We start from the raw sequence: 16557 nt of genomic DNA, 5'->3' as shown, positions 1-16557 counted from the left end.
AGGCAGAGAGAGTGAGAGGGAAGCAGGCTCCCTGCCGAGCAGAGAGCCCAATGTGGGACTCGATCCCAGGACCCTGAGATCATGATCTGAGCCAAAGGCAGCGGCTTAAACCACTGAGCCACCCAGGCGCCCCGAAAATTTAATATTTTTAAAGTGACTATTATGTGTGGTTTATGTGGAAGGGTGATTGTGGCAGTGGCTTTTTATAAACTTTTCACTCCTAAGATCATGAGTCCTTTTTTTTTTTTTTAAACAATTGATAGTTTATTTAAAAGATTGATTAAGCATCTGCAATGGTGACTTCAACCTCAACTCCTGGCACAATACTGATGGAAGTGATCTACTTAGGAATCTCACAAGAACAGTGCCAGTTGATGAGATGCTTGTGGAGCCTCATCCAAAAATGATCCCAAGTCTTAGAACCTTCACCTCAAGGAGTTTTTCTTGTAGTGATTTTCAGAGTCTTGGTAGGCATCCGAATTGGTCCTTTCACTTTGAGATTCTTTTCCTTTGTTCCTCTGATCAAGTCAACATGTACCTTCTCTAAAGATTTTACACTGCAGCTGGTGAGAATATTTCTAGTTCTGTGAAACGCCGCCTCTGGTCCCACGGGAGTCTCCACAGTGTCTTTAAAAGTCATGGCTGTGGCAAGGCTTCCTGACCGACTTGCTCTTGGGTGAGAGCAAACAGTGGTGAGTCAGGATCAGGAGCTGGTGTCTGAGGTACCTCTGTAGCTGTGACCACATCTTCCTCAAAGAGGCAGATCTTGAGTCTTTGGTGACCATGTCACTTCTTAGGAAATGGAAGCAATCAGGAAGGACTCCTAGGATACCCTTTCTTTTAGCTTCACTGGCCGCACTGAACAAAATCTAAAGCCTCACAAAAATAACTACATGCAAACTTATTTTCTGTTTCTGCACAGAAATTGCACCTTGTATTTCTAGCAATTCCTCAGTGTTTGGGGGGTCAGTTTTGCAAGAGAAATGTCCAAGTCTTTGAATGCTTGTTCGAGGCCAACCTCTGCTTCTACTGTACTTGAGGTTCCCCCGGGATGTTGCCAGGGTGGTGGTGCTGTAGATTCCTCTGACCCAGCCTCATCTTGCTTTGGGAAGCTTACATTCTTTCATGTATGGACCCTTCCACTTCCCTATTCTCATTACAGAATCATGACGTGTACCCAGAAACTCTGTCACCCCAATGAGTACATCAAGGGAGAAGGGTTCTTTAGCAACAAACACAGAGGACAAAATTGTTTCCTCTGATTCTGTTTTTGCTGATTATCAATGTGCCTGAATAATTTCACATGTGCAGGCATTCTGAAAAATGCTTATAGCTGTAGGGTAAGGGTAGAAATTGCAATGCCATTTCTAAGTAGACTGACAAAGAGGCCTCCTAAATCAAAATAAAATAGAGTTCTAAAAGCAAGTAGACTAATAGAAAAAAAGATGAAGAGACCCTTGAAAATTTGCCAGTTGCACTGCTAGACAGTGGGCATGTGAGAAATTTAGGCCCCGTTGAAGAATCTTATTGATTTGTCCATTGACACTAACCTTGCCTTGAACTTATCATTATTATTGGATATTTGTGTGACCCAAGTCTGAGGACTTTTTTTCCCTCTCTGTGACATGCAGCAGTTCACATGCTGACTTTTAACCATATGATCTGGTAGTAAAACTATAAGTTGAAAATAAATGTTTTAGAGGATATGAGGTAGCAACTTAAATATCTTCTGATGGGGAATTGGTTAAAAATGATGGACTAGCAATATAAGTCAAGTCTATGCAGTAATTAAAAAGATTGAGGTAGATTTAGCTTACTAATCTGGAAATATTGCTAAGTTATATTTTTAAGTGAAAAAAGCAAGTTGTATTTGTACAGTATGATCTTATTTTTAAAAACAGCAACAAAGCCCCTATGTATGTACATAAATATAGAAAACTGTCTCAGACAATGACTTTTTCTCCCTTCCCCCATCTCCCTGAGTCTGTCTCTCAGCATGCCTTGGTCTGTCTCTCTCTCTGGATATGTATTATTTGTTTACTTTGCTAACCTAAAAGTTGGTATTGAGTTTTATCATATACTTTTTGGGGGAGCTTTTACTTTGAAATAAATTTAAACCTACAGAAAATTTTCAATTTCAAGAGCAGAACACAGAAGTCTTATATACCCTTCCCCAGATTTGCCAATTATTGATATTCCACCATATTTTTCATCTCTCTCTACGTACACATATTTTTTTCTCAACCATTTGAAATTATGTTGCAAATGGTGCAATGTTCCATTACCTCTAAATGCTTCAGTGTGCATTTCCTTCAAACAAGAACATTGCCGGGCGCCTGGGGCTCAGTGGGTTAAGCCGCTGCCTTCGGCTTGGGTCATGATCTCAGGGTCCTGGAATCAAGCCCCGCGTCAGGCTCTCTGCTCAGCAGCGAGCCTGCTTCCCTCTTTCTCTCTCTCTCTCTGCCTGCCTCTCTGTCTACTTGTGATCTCTCTCTGTCAAATTAATGAATGGGGTCTTTAAAAAAAAACAAACAAGAACATTGCCTAGATAGCCACAGGAGGCCCATCAAAGTCAGGAAATTGATTATCCCAGTGTTGATACTTCCAGAATCGCACACTGCACGTAGTTAGCATGTCTCGTCAGTTGTCTCCAATCTGGAACAACCTAGTCTTTATCTTTCATGACCTTGATGTTTTTGAAGTGTGTAAGTCAGTTACTTTGTGTCCCTCATTTGGATTTGTCTCATGTTTTGTCATAATTAGATTTAAGTGTATCTTGAGAAATAACCACATGTTCTTCTCAGTGCATATTATCAGCAGATATATGATGTTGATTTACCCTATTACTGGTGAGATTGACTTTTTTCATTTGGTTAAAATGCTGTCTGTCAGGTTTCTCCACAGCACAGTTAATTAATGAGTACTTTGTGATGGGGTATTAATAAGTATTGATAAATATTCATTGAGATGTTAATAAGTATTTTGTGGGGAGATACTTCAAACTATATTAGTACCTGATTCCTTATTAAAACTTTACCCATTATTTGTGGCATCCACAGAAGCTACTCCTGACCCAGTTACTATTAACAGGGTGGGTAAGTAATTACATAATGTTACCATTTCTTCTACACATGTTTGCTGGCATAAGGTAAAGTTTCCTCTTCTTATTTATTTATACCAGTCTGGTATATCCATGGACTCCTGTTTTATTGAATGAGTTATAATCCATTACTAGCATTTTTTTTTCATTTAAATATTTCATTTATTTATTTGACAGACAGAGATCACAAGTAGGCAGAAAGGCAGGCAGAGAGAGAGAGGGGAAAGCAGGCTCCCCACGGAGCAGAGAGCCCAATGCGGGGCTCGATCATGAGCCTGGGACCCTGGGATCATGACCTGAGCTGAAGGCAGAGGCTTAACCCCACTGAGCCACCCAGGAGCCCCCATTACCAGCATTATTTACTACGATGCTCAAGCTGGCACAGATTTAGCCAGTGAGAGCCTTTTTAAGGTCCTGTGACTTTTGACAGTTACCACGATTCTTAGAGAACTTCCTTTTTTCTGCCCGAAGAGATTTCAGGCTGATCTGATTGATACTTTCCCTGCCCTAGCCCTGGAGTCAGCTATGTCTACAAGGAACCTTCAGTTCCTTTCAGTTGAGAATGTTATCTAGAAATCAAGGGTTAAGCATTAAAGGTGCTCAGTGCTACCAGAGTGGCATCAACTCTGGCTGGGTCCTCTCGGTGTGTAGTTATATGCTCTCTACATCGGTAGCCATAGCTCTCTATAGTTTAGATAGCCTGTGTTCAAGCCAATGCCCCTGATTACAATCCAATATCACATGAGTCTTGCCTTTTCCATGTTTGTGCCTCCCTTCCTCAACAGCGAGAAGACTGGCTTCCATTATCTTTAATGTATGTGATTAATTCATTTCCATGTGACCAATCTCCCATTCATGCTGACTGTCTTCTTATCTCAAGTGCTTCCGACTCACATCGACTAGTGCAGGTCAAGAGCAGAGAGATTACCCCCAGCTCTGGTGGTATGCCCACGGAGAGTTCCACATCTATATTGTTTTGAATGAATCTTGACTATTTTATTGAGGAGCTATAATCAAGTAATTAAGTGTGAGGTCTCTATAGTCAGAATGTCAGGTCTACTTCGTAGCTATGCCATTTGCTAGCTGTGCAATCTTGGGCAAACTAGTTAACGTCTTCTAGTCTCTAAGATTCCAGTCTTCAAAGGGAGGTCATAAACAGGAGAAAACAAGCCACACTTCTACTTCTTGGTCACTGGGTATAGGTCCTGAGTCTCAGAATAAAAGGTGCCCCCTTCTCTGGTCAAGTAGCCAGTGAGTGTAGAATGAGCAACAACCTTCAGCAGGCCACAGGGGGTGGGGTGGAGAGAGTTAGAGGGCTGCAGGGGAGTGGGTGGTTGTATCAGCCATCAAAAAGGGGGCTTGCCTATGACATCAGCTCACTTGGGATCAGTATAGCCCAGTGAAGAATGATGAAATTCAGGCCTCAGTTTCTTTGTGAACTTAAGATGGTGATGTGTGCTAACCTACGTTAGAGCATTGTTGTGTAAAGGTCAGCTGAGCTAATATTCTCCAGTGTGTGAAGTGGGAGACATTTAGAGAACATTTTCCACCCCCTGCCCTCTTCTAAAAATAACACATATTCACTGTAGAAAATTTTTTAAAATTCATGTAAGCAAAAATGAAGTAACCGCTATCACTGATAATTCCATCAGGCAAAGATTAACACTGTTTACATTTGGGGATGGGTCCGCCCAGTCTTACTTCTAGGCACCCCATGTCGAAGTCACTAACATGGAGTTTTCATTTCCCTTCCTTTTCCCCTTCCATTTCCCCTTCTCTTTTCTTTTCCCTTCCCTTCCCTTCCTTTTTCCCTACATGAGATGAGGACCAGATTCTCTCCAGGCACGAATTCCTGATTCCCCTGAGCCTTTTGCTGACTGGACCCAGCAGTACAGTACTCCATAAAGCAGAGGCAAGCAGGCCTGGGTCCGTGCGTGCCCCCTGTGGACAGTGCACCACGCACTCCTCCTGGTGGGCACTTCTGTCTGTGGCAGCATCCTTAGATGAAGTTCTTCTTCCTTCCCAGGTGCAGAAGGCCAAGGAACAGGTTCCCTCACTCTTTCATCATAATGACTTCTCTACTGCGGATGCTGGCTGCGGTCCAGATTCTGGGGGAAACAGCAGGGCAAGCATTTTCTATTCAAGGGCTACTCCCTTGCAGGCTCTCTGGGCTGAGGTGTTTGGGAGAACAAATGCGGCTCTAGAATAGATTCAGAGGACGTGGGGGATCATCTCGTCAGGAGATGTGCACACACTGACTCATAACCTTCCCACCCCTCCTGTCCTTCCTTTGATGTTGGTGTCAGCTTATCTGGCTGATCCTCTGACCATATGCTTGGCCATTTTATAAACATTTCCTCAAACATTACATAACACTATGTTTGTGCCTAGGGATAAATGGGAGGAAGAAGGATATGTAAAAGTTAGCTTTTTTTTCCCCCTCAGAAATTTTACCACATAACCAGTGAAAGGATACTAGTCCAAGTTCAAGATGGCTCTGTGGAAACTTTTGAGGACTTCCGCTAATGACTCACTGATCTTCCCATCAGCTACACCCACCAGCACTCACCGCTGTGAGGTGCTGCTCTGGCACCGCCATCTTAATATTTTCTGTCATTTAATACACATACTCATATGTGCTAGGTATTCCACCCAAACTTTGTTCCTCACTTCCTACAGTGGTTTGGAATTTCACCCTTAGAGATTTGAGACCTTTGAGTCTGGAAGATTTTATTCCCCAGAAACGAAGGGTCTGATTAAAACATAAGTAACCTCTCCTCTCTCAAGCTTGCTCTCTCTCTCTCTCAAATAAATAAAATCTTAAAAAAATAATAAAACATAAATAACCCCTGAGCTGTTTCAGTGAATGCACTGCCGTCTTAGTTGATACAAGTTCTGTGAGGGAAGGGGGAGAGGAACATACCACAGGAGATGGTAACAACGGACCTAGGAGGTCCTAAAGCCAAGTATCATGTCAGTATGTTTGAGGAGTTTGCTGGTTTCATCATTTAGCGAGCATCTGGATATAGCTCATTTCTTTCCCTTTTTATTTTCTTTTTTGACTCTCAGAGGAATGGGCTCAATCATGACACTTCGTATGAACAGCATTCACGGTATCTGTTGAAGGAGTAGTTCTGGGAGGAATGGCACATTTTGGGAATCCTGTGATAGTTGATGGTAATTTCTTTCTTTCTTTCTTTTTTTTTTTTTTAAAGATTTTACTTATTTATTTGTCAGAGAGAGTGAGCACAGGCAGACAGAGTGACAGGCAGAGGCAGAGGGAGAAGTAGGCTCCCTGCTGAGCAAGGAGCCCGATGTGGGACTTGATCCTAGGATGCTGGGATCATGACCTGAGCCAAAGGCAGCTGCTTAACCAACTGAGCCACCCAGATGTCCCTTGATGGTAATTTCTGAGGAAATGGATAGGCCTCTGATCCAGGGAATGAAAAGGCTCTCATGGGTCTTTGGCTTTTATGCTGCGTAAGCAAACTCTAAGACACGAATTCTTGGATCTGCCTTCACACCCTCACAGGAGCCAGTCCCCAGCGCCATGACAAACCCTGAGAAGACAGTAGCAGGAACTATTCCTGATAGAACGAAATTTTATGAAACCATCTACAGAAGGACTAAATTCAAGAAATTGTATGTTCGATACTTTTTGATGACAAGCAAAATTAGTTCTTGTTAAGAGGTTACAAATGGAACCAAAACAATTAGTATGGAATTGAAAAAGAAGACAGATATTGTTCCTAAAAAAATCATTCACATTGACTGGATAATAATTCACTTTTCTGAGCGACGATATAAATATATGCTGATGGTATGTATTGTATATGTAAATCTAGACTGGTGATACATACAGTATTTTTAAATACACAATAATTGCAAAGCACATCACTTTAGAAGCAACGAGTCATTGAAGAAATACAAAAGGATAAGGAAAATGTACATTGGAGGATTATACAAGCGAAGGTTGTGCATAGGCTTATATTTTGAAAAAAATTAATTCACAAAAATATTATATTTTAAAATATGTCTTTTCTACATCTCTTTATTCTTTATTCTGTAAGTCTTAACATTGTTGGAATTTGCTTTCTGGTCTCCACTTCTCATAACCCACATTTCACACTGTATTTCTTTGTATTTCTGTGTGGTGAGTTTTGGATAATTTCCCAAAGCTCTGACTTTCAGCATTCTTTCTTTCCTCAACTATATCTAACCAACCTGTGATGTTGTTTAATCTATCAATTATGTTTTCAAATATGTATTTAAATAACAGCCTTACTGAGATATAACTCATCTCACAAAATGTCACCTGTTAAATTACACAATTTGGTGCTTTTAGTGTATCATGGAATTAGATAACCATCACCACCACCTCACCTTAAAACATTTTCTCCACCCCCAAAAGAAACCCCGTACCCGTTAGTAGTCATTTTCTTTCCCCTTGACCACCAACCCTAGCAAACACTAGTTTCATCTCTGTCTCTACGGATTGTCTATTCAGGACATTTCCTACAAACAGATTCATCCCATACATGGCCTTTGGTATGACTTCTGTCACTTGACATACTGTTTTCAAAGTATACTTATGTTGTAACATGAATCAGTACTTAATTCCTCTTGTAATATTCCACTCTATAGACATACCACTTTTAATCCATGCATGAGTTGAGGACATTTGCATTATTACAATCTTTAGTCTCTCATGAAGAATGCTGCTATCAACATCTGTGTACAGGATATTAAAAAGTCTTTTACTTAAATTCAATTTAGTTAACATAGAGTGTATTAGTTTCAGGGATAGAATTCAGTGATTCATCAGTTGCATATAACACCCAGACCCCATTACATCAAGTGCCTTCCTTAATGCCCATAACCCAGTTACTCCATCTCCCCATGCACCACCCCTCCAGCAACCCTCAGTTTATTTCCTATAGTAAAGAGTCTCTTATGGTTTGCTTCCCTCTCCGTTTTCATTTTATTTTATTTTTCCTTCCCTTTGTACAGGATTTTTTTGTTCATTTACTCGGAGTTTTGTACCTTAATAATAAATATATATTTTTTTGTATACAAACCTTAGGTCTGTATATAAAACTTAGGTTTGTGTCCAAACCTAAATGTGGTACAGGATTGGATTTTATCCTCACCCAGAATTCTTGGCAGTGATGATTCTCTTTTGAGCTTGTAGGCCTGTGAGAAGAGTTCTTATGGGTCTCATAGAGGACACTCTTTTCAAGCTTGTCTCAGGGCTAGCCTCCTGCCTCATATGGACCAGGATACCATTCTATGCCCATGGGGTTCTAATCACTGACTCCTAGCTGCTGAAATCTTTTTATTTAAGTCCATAGCTGTGTAAATCATTATTCACCAACACTAGATTTTATTGGACTTGAAAATTTTTTTTTCAGTATGATTGAATGTGTTATGGACTATTATTATTAATTTGTATTTTCTACTAGGCTAAATATCTTACTGTTATGTGTCCTATTCTGTGAATTTCTTGATTTTACCTCTTGTCTCTTTTCCTATCTTTTCATTTCCTTAGTGATTTGGAGAGTTCTTTACATAATTGAAAATTTATTTATTTGTCAGTTGTATGCATCGCAGGTAATTTTTTCCCTGATCTCTAGCATTGCTTTTGTCTTTGTGCAGCCTTTTGCTATACAGAAAATTTTTCCTTTCAATGTAATCACATTTAGCAATGTTTTCCTTAAAGATTTATGCATTTCCTATCATGTTAAAAAATTCTTTCCTGATCTAATATCATACAAATATTCTTCTATTATTCTTAAAGAATTAAAGTTTTCTTTTTACTTAAAATAACTTAATAAGCCAAAATTTTTGATGATGTGAGGTAGGGATTTAATTTTTATATTTTTCTACATTATTTTCTGGACAGTTTTTTCTTTCTCTACTAATTTATAATGTTCCTTTATGATATACAACTGTCTGGGTCAATTTTTAGGCTTCTATTTTCTTCCATGGGTGAAATAATTGCTATTGTCCAATCACAAGATCTGATATGGGAATATATTTAGTGTTATTACTATTACTTTAAAAATATTTACATGGCTTTTCTTTGTACTTTTCCATGTTATATGAATTTAAGGATCTCCTCATTAAGTTCCTTGGAAAAAAGCAATTGGAAGTTCTATTTGAATTGCAGTGAATTTATAGATTATATGGGAAGAATTAGCATATTGCTGTTGATTTTTCTATAGTAACATTACATTTCTCCATTTGTTTAGGTCTTCTTTTATGTCACTTAATAGTTTGTTAATATTCTGCCTAAATGTTTTGCACAGCTTTTTTTTAAAAGGTTTTATTTATTTATTTGAGAGAGAGAGAGAGAGCGCGCAAAAGAGCACAAGCAGAGGGAGCAGTAGAGAGAGAGGGAGAAGGAGGCTCCCCGCTGAGCAGGGAGCCCAATGCGGGACTCAATCCCAGGACCCTGGGATCATGACCTGAGCCGAAGGCAGACGCTTAACCATCAGAGCCACCCAGGCGCCCTAGCACAGCTTTTTAAAAATTTAATTTTAATTTATTATTTTTTGCATAGCTTTTGTTAGATTAATTCCTAGGGCTTTATCCCTTGTAATTTTTTAGTCCATTTTATTTTATTATTTATTTATTTATTTTGGTGGGTTTTGCCTGTTAATATCCTGCATTATTTTGCCCATCCTCCTCAACTTTCTCCTCTGACAGGCACCAGTTTTTTCTCTTGTATTTATGAGTCTGTTTCTGGTTTTTTTTTTTTTGGTTGTTGTTGTTTCTGTTATGTTTTAAAGAGTCCACATATAAGTGAAATCATATGAATTCTTTATATATTTGGGATATAAGTATGTTATCAGATATACGGTTTGCAAAATATTTTCTCTAATTCAGTAGACTGCCTTTTCATTTTGTTGGTAGTTTCCTCTGCTGTGAGGAAGATTTTTAGTATGACGTAGTTCATTTATTTGTTTTTGCTTTTATTGCTTTTGCTTCTGGTGTCAGATTAAAAAAATAATTGCCAACACCTATGTCAAAGAGCTTACTGCCTATGCGTTCTCTTAAGAGTTTCAGGTCTTACTTTCAAGTATTTAATCCATTTTTAGTTAATTTTTGTGTATGGTATAAGACAGAAGTCAAGTTTCATTCTTTTGCATGTGGCTGTCCAGTTTTCTCAACACTATTTATTTAAGAGACTAGCCTTTCCCCACTACATATTCCTGGCTCCTTTGTTCTATGTTAATTGACCATAGATATGTGGGTTTAATTCTAGTCTCTCTATTCTTTCTACTGATCTATATGTCTTTTTATGCCAATGTTATAGTGTTTTAATTACTATAGCTTTGGAATATAGTTTGAAATCAGGGAGCATTATGCCTCCAGCTTTGTTCTTTCTCAAAATTACTTCAGTGTTTGGATTGTGTGTGTGTGTGTGTGTGTGTGTGTGTGTGTGCGTGTATGTGTGTGTCTTTGTGTGTATCCGTACAAATTTTAAAATTATTTGCTCTATTTCTTTGAAAAATGCCACTGGAATTTAGATAGGGATTGCACTGACCCTGTAGATTGGTTTGGATAGTATGGACATTTTAACAACATTTATTTTTCCAATATAAGAGCATAGAATATCTTTTTATTTATTTGTGTCTTCTTTCATTTTTTAAAAAATATTTTATTTATTTATTTGACAGACACAGATCACAAGTAGGCAGAGAGACAGGCAGAAAGAGAGGAGGAAGCAGGTTTCCTGCTGAGCAGAGAGCCCGATGCGGGGCTCGATCCCAGGACCCTGGGATCATGACCTGAGCCGAAGGCAGAGGCTTTAACCCACTGAGCCATACAGGCACCCCTTCTTTCATTTTTTTTATTACTATGTTGAAAAAAGATGGTAAGAGTAGGTATCCTTGTCTAATTCCTGACTTTAAGGGAAATACTTCCAGCTTTCACCATTGAGTATAATGTTGGCTCTGGGCTTGTCATATATGGCCTTTATTATGATGAGGTATATTCCCTCTACACTCAATTTGTCTACTATTTATTATAAGTGGATGTTGAATTTTGTCAAATGCTTTTCATGCGTCTATTGAGATGTACATATGATTTTTATCCTTCATTGGTTAGTATGATATATCACACTGGGTGATTTGCAGATCTTTGAACCATCCTTGCATCCCTGGGATAAATCCCACTAGATCATAGTGTGTGATCTTTTTAATATATTGTTTTCAGTTTCTTAACATTTTGTCAATTATTTTTGCATTTATGTTCATCAAGGATATTGGCCTGTAATTTTTTTCTTCTGGCATTCTTGTCTGGTTTTGGTATCAGGGTAATGCTAATCTCATAAAATGATTTTGGAAGCATTCCTTCTCCTTCTCCTTCTTCTTCTTTCTTCTTCTTTCCTCCCCCTTTTCGCCCCTCTTCCCCCCTCCTCTCCCCCTCCCTCCTCCCCTCCTCCTCCTTTTGGAAGTGATTGAGAAGGATTGGTATAATTTTTCTTTGAATGTTTGGTAAAATTCACCAGTGAAGCTGTCTGGTCTTGGACTTTTGTTTGTTGGGAGGTTTTTGATTATAGATTCAATCTCCTTACTAGTATTGGTATGTTCAGGTTTTCTATTTCATCATAATTCATTCTATGTAGGTTGTATGTTTCTAGGGATTTATCTATTTCTTCTATGTTGCCTATTTTGTTGGCATATAGTTATTTCTATTTGTCTCTTATGATACTTCGTATTTTTATGGTATCAGTGAACATTGCATTTTTTATTTCTGATTTTATTTCTATAAGTCTTATTTTTTCTTAGCGAGTCTAACTAAAGGCTTACTAATTTCATTTATTTTTTCAATGAACCAGCTCTTAGTTTCATTGATCTTCTGTATCGTCCTTTTAGTCTCTTATTTCATTTATTTCTACTCTGATTTTATTTCCTTCCTTCTACTAACTTTGGACTTTGCTGTCTCTTCATTTTCTATCCCTTTAAGTTTAACATTAGGTTGTTTATTTGAGACTTTTCTTGTTTTCTGAGGTAGACATTTATCCCTCTGAACTTCCATCTTAGAACTACTTTTGCTGCATCCCACAAACGTATGTTACATATGTATTTATGTTTTTCTCAAGGTATTTTTAAATTTTCTGTTTTTGATTTCTTCTTTAATCCATTGGTTGGTCAGCAGCCTATTGTTTAATCTCCACATATTTGTTAACTTTCCAGTTTGCTTCAAATAATTAGTTTCTACTTTCATAACTTTATGCTGGAAAAGATGCTTAATATGATTTTAATACTTTTAAATGTATAAAGATGTAGCCTAACACATGACCTATCCTGGAAAATATTCCATGTTCATTTGAGAAGAATGTGTGTTCTGTTGCTTTTGGATGGAATGTTTTGTATATTCCTGTTAAGTCCATCTGATCTAATGTGTCATGTAAGGCCAATATTTCCTTATTGATTTTCTGTCTGGATGATCTATCAATTGATGTAAGAGGGATATTAAAGTCTCCTACTATTATTGTAGTGCTGTTTATTTCTCTCTTTAGGTCTGTTAATATTCTTTTTATATGTATGCATGCAACCTTCTGCTTAGATGTGTGGGTTTAATTCTAATCTCTCTATTCTATTCTTTCTTAGCCAGGGAGTACTGTGACTACTATTAAGAAGAAATAAAATTCATCTTTCAGGAGAAGATTTAACAATTTCAAGAACCATGAAAATATTTATATTATTTGTGCTCTTCTTCTAGTAGGAAAATCTAAAATATAGAGAAAATGCTGTATTCATGAAAATTCTCCTAGTATGTTTATTTTAGTGAAAAACAGAAAGTAGTCATTCAACATAGAAGAGATAGCTACTGGAAATAAGACATGAAGACTTCTTGGCAGTATGAAGTACATATGCTATAAATAAGTGAAGAAAATAGGATTATTAAATGATATAGAGTCTATGATATAGGAAAACATATTCAAATAAAAAGACTAGACATTATATTAGTCTTAGGGTGGTCAGATCTAAATCTTACCAATATCTATTTTCCTAGACTGTATAACATTAAATACATAATCAATAACTTAAAAATTAATTAGAAATAACTAATTCTTCCCACTGAGCGGGGAGTCTGCTTCTCCCTCTGCCCCTCCCTCATGCTCTCTCTTGGCTGCTCAAGCATTCACTCTCTCTCTCTCAAATAAGTAAATAAATAAAATATTTAAAAAATTATTTTAGTGTTTCAGGATCAGAGAACACAGTGCTGCTTCTTCACATTAACCTCTAAAGAGTAAGATTTTTTTGTATTTTTAGTACAGTTTCTTATCATGGATGAAAATTAAACTGGGAGTTGCCAGCCTTCCTTTGACTTGATTATTCTTTCCCTTCTCTTGGTCACAAGAGGTAACATCCGAAATTAGGTCTGTTAATGTGTGAGCAAAGATAAATTACTCTAACCTAGATGTAAGATGTAAGATGATGACCAAGATCTAAAAAGACTAAACTAATGGAACACTCTATGAGTGAGTTTTAGACACAAAAATAATATATTTAAATCCTGGGCTCCCACTAGATATTTAGGCTAAGATTTTGAGTTCATTCACTATGGGAATATTTTGAGAACTTTTTTCTTTTCTTTAAGCAGGCTTCATGCCAAGCATGGAGCCCAATGCAGGGCCTGAACTCACAATTCTGAGATTAGGACCTGAGTTGATACAAAGAGTCAGATTCTTCATTGACTGAGCCACCCAAGTGCCCCAAGTTGAGAACTTTCAAATGGTGGTAGGAAATGGCCAGTGGAGGGTGAGAGGAGAGGTGGAGTGGCAGGGTGAGGGGAACATGGATAGAGTGGTAAGTTTGAGGAGACAGAGCAGCACAGGTGGAAGCGTTTGGTGGGAGGCATCATTATATTATGAAAGAGGTAGTAAAGAAACGATGGGTAGCATTTTGATTTACTTAGTGTTTAAAGCAAGTTGGTTAATTTCTGTTTCATTTTTTAGTTGTTTTAAATTTTTAACTTTAACACTCATGCTCATTTTTTTTTTTTTTTTTAATTAGTGACAATTTATAACATAATGCAATGTTTGGCTATGCCCAACAGAAGTGACTACATGAACTAGAATGTTCATAGCATAACTATTTGTAAAAACCCAAAATGGGAGCTACCCAAATTCCCAGTAGAACAGATATTTTATTGTATTGACACCATGGGGTACTCGTTACACGTTAATGAAAATGATCAACCTATGGTTACACACAGCAAGATGGATGAATCCAACAGCATGATGTTGAGTGAAATAAACCAGATTATTCACTTACACTTAACATTAAGTTAAAAAAAATAGCACTCTTACGCTGTTGGAAGTCAAACAGTGTTTATTTTTGAGGAGGTATTAAAAAGAAGGGGACACAAAGAGATCTTCTGCAACATTAGTAATATTTTTTTGATCTGGGTGAGTTACAAGGGTGTGTCCAATTTATAAAAATAGATTAAACTGTACATTTATGATACATACATTTTCTGTATGTATATGATGCTCCATAAAAATTTTAAAAACATTCAATTAAATAAAAAATATTTAATTTAAAAATTCTTAATTCTAATTAAAAATATTTAATTTGAGTATTGGCCAAGAGTCAAAAATCTTAAGTCTTTATAAAATCTTTATAAAAATCTTGAGTCTTCTTGTAAAGCCTGATAAGCATTACAAGAAAAAGAGATCATAGTCCCATAGCCTTCATAAACAGAGACAAAAAAACCTGGCAAAATTTTAGTGTGTCGATTTAGCAGATTATAAAATGGATAATACATACATCTTGACCACTTGGGATTTTTTCCAGGAATGCAGGGTTAATTTTCCATTCAAAAATCAACGTTATCGGGGCGCCTGGGTGGCTCAGTGGGTTAAGCCTCTGCCTTCAGCTCAGGTCATGATCTCAGGGTCTCTGGGATCGAGCCCCGTATCGGGCTCTCTGCTTGGCAGGGAGCCTGCTTCCTCCCCTCTCTGGCTGCTGCTCTGCCTACTTGTAATCTCTCTCTCTCTCTCTCTCTATCTGTAAAAAAGAAAAAAAAAAATTTAAAAAAAAAATCAACGTTATCCACCATATTAATAGAGTAGAAAAGAATGATTAGATCATTTCAATACATGCAGGAAAAAAAAAAGATTCGACAAAATTCAACACAGACAACAAAAACTCTGAGAAAACTATGAATAGAAGGGAACTTTCTCATCCCGATAGAAGCACCAATAGAAAACTTGCAGCTAACATGATATAATATAGTACAGGTCTGGATGCACACTCCCCTGAGATCAGTAACAGGACAAGAATATCCATTTTAACACTTCCATTTAATGTTATACTATATTATACTACATTTCCTGGCCAAATCAATAAGGAGTGAGGGGCAGGAAAAGGGATGGCAATTGGATACAAAGAAGTAAAATTTTTTTATTCACAGATGACATGCTTATTTAAGTATAAAACTCTAAGGAATCAGCAAAAAGAAATCTTCCAGAACTAATACATATGTTTATCAAGGTCACAAGGTACAAGGTTAATACGCAAAAATGATATTGCTATGGGCTGGAAATAAACAATTGCAAGTTGATATTTTTTAAATATTTACAGTAGCCTAAAAAAACATGGAAGATATTGGGATAAATTTAACAGAATATGTGCAAGATTGGTGCATGTAAAACTATTTTTAATTTTTTTGGAAAATTTAAATTGAAAGAAGTTGAAAGAAATGAAAGAAGACTTAAATAAATGAAAGAAGGGGCCCTGGGGGAAAATAACATCTTGATAAAATTGAGCTTTCCAATCCATGACAGTGAAATACAATAAAAAAATTCACCCCTGGGTGGCTCCAGTGGGTTAAGCCTCTGCCTTCAGCTCAGGTCATGATCTCAGGGTCCTGGAATCGAAGCCAGCATTGGGCCCTCTGCTCAGCGGGGAGCCTGCTTCTCCCTCTCTCTCTGCCTGCCTCTCTGCCTACTTGTGATCTCTCTCTCTGTCGAATAAATAAATAAAATCTTTTTAAAAAGGTGTTAATTTTCCGTGTATTCGTTCTCTATAGCTGCTATAATAAATTACCACAGACTTGGTGGCATAAAACAAGAGAAGTTTATTCTCTCACAGTTCTGGAGGCGGGAAGCCTGAAATCCATTTCCTGGGGATGAAAGCAAGGTGTTGTCAGGGTCACACATCTTCCAGAAGCTCTAGGGAAGATCATTCTTTGCTCCTCACAGGTTCTGGTTGCTGCTGTTATCTCTGGGTTTGTGGTTCCATCACTCTAATCTCTGCCTCTCTGGTTACATAGCCTTTCTTTTCTTCTGTCTACAGTCTCCCCCTGTCTCCCTCTTGTAAAGATACACCTGATCACTTTTAGGGCCCACCAAGATAATGCAGGATAATCTCTCCATCTCAAGATCCTTAATCACATGCAGTCTTTGCCATGAAAGGCAACATTTACAGGTTCCAGAG

The sequence above is a fragment of the Meles meles genome, chromosome 7 (genome assembly GCF_922984935.1).
Source record: "Meles meles chromosome 7, mMelMel3.1 paternal haplotype, whole genome shotgun sequence".
Classification (NCBI taxonomy): domain Eukaryota; kingdom Metazoa; phylum Chordata; class Mammalia; order Carnivora; family Mustelidae; genus Meles; species Meles meles.
The sequence above is the reverse complement of the archived record's forward strand: the minus strand, read 5'-3'. Positions refer to the sequence as shown.